Below are 5795 nucleotides of genomic sequence, written 5' to 3' on the forward strand. Positions count from 1 at the left end.
CACAACAATTGCATTTTTATTCAAAAATATAACTGCAGAAACAAAAAGCCGCCTTAACATGCAACATTGACCGCCATTTATTGTAACTGCTTCTGTGGTTCAATAGAATCAGTTCACGCTTGGGAATCAAAAGGTCACGAGTTCGATCCTGCGCCACTCTGTTTTGAGAAGTAAACTGCTCTTCGTCTTACTATTTTAGAATAAAAGCATACATTTGATTTCAGTCTGTAACAGCCGGGGCAATTTATGATCCTTGTAAAGGTTAGCTTTTTTTTATTCACTTTTCATTCTCTCAGTCGCGTTCAGAATCAATCCATACAACCCCATCTGACACGGCTGTTTTCACTAAAGACGCGCTATAGCTCTGCAGTGTACCACGATGCATACTAACGACCCCCATACGGGTTCTGAAACACAAACGCTGGCGAAGCTGCCTTCTTCGTATCTAACCGTCACTTGCTTTACTTTTTATTCAGTTTTACCCTCGCATGTTGCTGTATGCTGTTTCTTTTGTACTCCAGGACATGCAGAGGAAAGAATGCTAAAGAGCAGTAACCCGCAAGCCCCAAGAAAGCCTGCGTTTCTTGGTACTGCTATATGCAATAATCAGACACTCCCATCTGCCCGTGTCGTACTTTTATTCAAGTGCACTTTTTCCATCGCCTTTTCCTGTAAGAAGCAATGTACACACTTCTCTCTATGCTGTGGTTTCTTTTACACACATGAAAGAAAGAGACAATACCTGTGAAAATATCATCGCACTAATGCAATATTATTTGAAAACGAACAGCGTCAGATCAGGTGTGAATTTATGCAGTAACTGGAAATTCCCTTTCAGGTGCTTTATCTGCAGTAATTTGGCCACCTCCTTGAACGTATCCGAAGTGAAGGGCGTGTCTCTGGTCCGTGAGGACCTCCTTGGGTATGCCCACGCGTGGAAAACAAGTTAACCAGTTCCCGTGCCATGCTTTTAGTATTAGCGAGCGCAGGGGAACCGCCTTCTGGGTACCGGGTGGCATAGTCCACCATGACTAGGATATACTTGTGGCCACGGGTTGAGGGCTCCAGGGTCCCACCAAATCGACCCCTATCCTTTCAAAGGGGATGTCGGGTTCTGAAACACAAATGTCCAGCTGCAGTCCATAGGCGCTGGCGAAGCTGCCTTCTTCGTATCTAACCGTCACTTGCTTTACTTTTATTCAGTTTTATTGAGTGTTCCTGCCAGTCCTCGCATGTTGCTGTATGCTGTTTCTTTTGTACTCCAGGACATGCAGAGGAAAGAATGCTAAAGAGCAGTAACTTCGGCGCTATATGCAATAATCAGACACTCCCCATCTGCCCGTGTGTTGCTGTCAAACACAGGAACATATATTGGTGTAAAAGTATAACAAAAGTGCACTTTTATTCAAGTGCACTTTTTCCATCGCCTTTTCCTGTAAGAAGCAATGTACACACTTCTCTCTATGCTGTGGTTTCTTTTACACACATGAAAGAAAGAGACAATACCTGTGAAAATATCATCGCACTAATGCAATATTATTTGAAAACGAACAGCGTCAGATCAGGTGTGAATTTATGCAGTAACTGGAAATTCCCTGATGCGGGACCTTCCCCCAGGGAAGAAAGTACAGTGTCAGGTGCTCATTCAGTGTAATAGGAACCATAGCACAGAGAGTTGTGTGCATGGCAACAAGTACACGTGTCGTAAATGTAAGAAGGACGGTCCTTGGGTGTGTGGGAACTGTTAATATTTGAATGTGATGATTTTATATAGCACTTCTTAGCATTGCACCATGCAAGCTGTCGTATCAATCGCCTACTGTAACTTGCTTTCTTTTTTCTTCGGTTATGCAGGTAGTCTTGAATAAAAGTGCACTTGTTTTGTTTGCGAAATGAAGTGTCTGCGTGCACTTTTCGTGGCATTACATGTGTATTTTTTGAGCATGCCCGCTTGAGCATGCTCAAACACAGGAACATAAGTTGGTCCTAACTACACTGTGTGCACAATTATTAGGCAAGTGAGTATTTTGACCATATCATCATTTTTAATGCGTATATTCCAACTCCAAGCTGTATTAACTTGAATGCTTATTGGATTTAAGCACGTCAGGTGATGTGTATTTGTGTAATGAGGGAGGGTGTGGCCTAAGGAGATCAACACCCTATATCAAGGTGTGCAGAATTATTAGGCAGCTAGTTTTCCTCGGGCAAAATGGGCCAAAAAAGAGATTTAACTGACTCTGAAAAGTCAAAAATTGTAAAAAGTCTTTCAGAGGGATGCAGCACTTTTGGAATTGCTAAGATATTGGTGTGTGATCACAGAACCATCAAACATTTTGTTGCAAATAGTCAACAGGGTCGCAAGAAGCATGTTGAGAACAAAAGACACAAATTAGCTGCCAAAGATTTGAGAAGAATCAAACGTGAAGCTACCAGGAACCCATTATCCTCCAGTACTTTCATATTCCAGAGCTGCAACCTACCTGGAGTGCCCAGAAGTACAAGGTGTTCAGTGCTCAAAGACATGGCCAAGGTAAGGAGGGCTGAAACCCAACCACCACTGAACAAGAAACATAAGTTGAAACGTCAAAACTGGGCCAAGAAATATCTGAAGACAGATTTTTTTTCAAAGGTTTTATGGACCGATGAGATGAGAGTGACTCTTGATGGACCAGATGGATGGACCTGTGGATCAGTAATGGGCACAGAGCTCCACTCCAACGTGGAGGTGGGGTACTGGTATGAGCTGGTATTTTTAAAGATGAGCTAGTTGGACCTTTTTGCATTGAAGATGAACTCAAAATCAACTCCCAAACCTACTGCCAGCTTTTCGAAGACACTTTCTTCAAACAGTGATACAGGAAAAAGACCATGATTTTTATGCAGGCCAATGCTCCATCACTTGCATCGAAGTTCTCCACTGCGTGGCCAGCCAGTAAAGGCCTTAAAGATGAAGGAATAATGACATGGCCCCTTCCTCATCTGACCTAAACCCTATCGAGAACTTGTGGGCACTTCTTAAACGCTAGATTTACGGCGGAGAAAAACAATACACCTCTCTGAAGAGTGTCTGGGAGGCTGTAGTCACTGCTCCACAAAAAGCTGATCGTCAACAGATCAAGAAACTGACAGACTCCATGAATGGAAAGGCTTATGACTGTTATTGGAAAGAAGGGTGGCTATATTGGTCATTGATTGATTGATTTATTTTTTTTGAAATGTCAGAGATGTTTATTTGTAAATTTTGAGGTGTTTGTTTATTATTCTCACTATAACAGATGAAAATAAACAAGTGAGATGGAAAAATTTTCATTTTTCCTTTAGTTGCATAATAAATCTGCACACTAATAGTTGCCTAATAATTGTGCGCACATATGTATTCCCCTGATGATGTTCACACTCACATTTCCGTTGTGAAACATTCAGGTTTCAGGTTTATTAACATTTTGGATTGACTGATAGCACTGTGTTTGTTCCATATTAAAATTAATCCTCAAAAATACAACTTGCCTAATAATTGTGCACACAGTGTATATCCTAACTACAGGGTCACGGGGGTCTGCTGGAGCCAATCCCAGCCAATACAGGGCACAAGGCAGGAAACAAACCCAGGGCAGGGTGCCAGCCCACCGCAGTGCGCGCACACACACACAACAAGCGCACACTAGGGACAATTTAGGATCGCCAATGCACCTAACCTGCATGTCTTTGGACTGTGGAAGGAAAATTGAGCACCCAGAGGAAACCCACGCAGACACGGGGAGAAAATGCAAAATCCACGCAGGGAGGAAGTGAACCCAGGTCATCTAACTGCGAGGAAGCAGCGCTACCAGCTGCACCACTGTGCCACCCTGAATACAAGTATAGATTATACTAATTCAAACAAAGTAACTGTTTTTTCCTACACCAGCAATCTTTCTCTTTCGGCTACTCCCGCAAGGGGTTGCCACAGTGGATCATCTTGTTCCATATCTTCCTGTCCTCTGCATCTTGCACATCACAGTCCACAGGGGCTCCTATCTAATCTTGTTTGTCAACCCGTCCATCACCATTCCAAATATAATATAGGGCTTAGAGCTGATCCCTGATGTAATCCCACCTGCACTTTAAATGCATTTGTCACTCCTACCGCAGACCTCACCACTGTCACATTACCCTCGTACATATCCTGTACAACTCTTACATACTTCTCTGCCATGCCCGACTTCCTAATACAATGCCATAACTCCTCTCAAGGCACCCTGTCATATTCTTTCTCTAGGTTCACAAAGATGCAATGCAACTCCTTCAAGTTTTCTCTATACTTCTTCATCAACACCCTCAGAGCAAACATCGCATCTGTGGTGCTCTTTATTGGCATGAAACGATACTGCTGTTCATTAATCATCACCTCCTTTCTTAACCTAGCTACCACTACTCTTTCCCATCCGAGGCTGATGACATAGAATCCTACCTGGGTATATTTGAGAGGACGGCCACCCGGAACCAGTGGCAGCGGTCCAAGTGGGCGTCCATCTTGGCACCTTACTTGAAGGGACCCGTGCAGCGGGCTTATTACGACCTCCCCGAGGAGGAGGCCGCGAATTACGACCTCCTAAAAACGGAGATCCTGGGGCGCTACGGCATTATGTTGGGCCAGCAGGGCGAGCGAGTGGCGTAACTTGCAGTTTGACCCTGATCGGCCGGCACGAGCACAGGCCTTTGAGTTCTGGGGCAAGATGGGGCACTGGGTACGGCCTGAAGGTCCCCAAGCCCGGAAAGTGGTTGAACAGGTAGCATGTAAGGGGCTAGTCAATGCCATGCCCAGTTACCTCGCCCAGCAGGTCCGACAGCACCCTTTTAAGGACATGCAGGGTCTCCTGGAAGTCCTGGAGCGTCAGCTCGCGGTTCACCGAACCGGGGGGTCGGAAAAGCCAAGTCACGGGGCCCGATAGGGACGGGCTGTCACCCCCAAGACCATTCGTCGCGCTGCGGAAGCACCGTCAAAGCCCAGAGAGAAGCCGGCCTCCCAGCGCTGTTTCAAGTGTGGTGAGGCCGGACACTTACTACCGGCCTGCCCCCTGAACATCGAACCGAGGGACTGCAGTTGGGCCACCACGGAAAGGTATTGTGCTCTGTCGCACCCTCTGGCAATCCCTAGTACGGGAGTGGTCTTAGTAAACGGACACTCGGTGATGGCCCTATTTGATTCCGGCAGCAACATAACCATTGTGGCTCACCATTATATTTTACCGCGACAGTGGCTAAACCAACACTTACAGGTCACTTGTGTACATGAAAAGACCAAGTCATATCGTTCCGCAGAGTGTTACATCTCCTGGAAAGGGGACTTAACTCAATTGTCGGTTGCAGTGTTACCTCAGCCCCCTTTTCCAGTGATTTTGGGACACAACTGGTCACATAATAATAGCGGTAAAATAACAACCACTCCTGTGGCCTTGTTGGGTCTGGTTATGGATGGGCGGGGCTCCCTCCTGCAACTCCCTCCCTGCAACTCCCTCCCCGCAACTCCCTCCCCACAACTAACTCCCCGCGGCTCCCACACCGTGCACTCAGGCAGACAATGATGACGTAGAAAGCCAGGGGGAGCCATTACTTCCCCCGAGCCACAAGATCCCCTGAGCAGCCTGGATCATCAATTTAGATCCACGCCTGCGTCGTTTAAAAGGGAACAGTAGAATGATGATTCCCTAAAGTTTGCCCGGAATGCTATTGTTGTCCCAGGCAGCCGACTGGCTGACGATTCTATGCCACGGGAGCCTTTCTTTGTTCTAGAAAACAATCTGTTATATCGA

The sequence above is a fragment of the Polypterus senegalus genome, chromosome 1, assembly GCF_016835505.1.
Source record: "Polypterus senegalus isolate Bchr_013 chromosome 1, ASM1683550v1, whole genome shotgun sequence".
Classification (NCBI taxonomy): Eukaryota; Metazoa; Chordata; class Cladistia; order Polypteriformes; family Polypteridae; genus Polypterus; species Polypterus senegalus.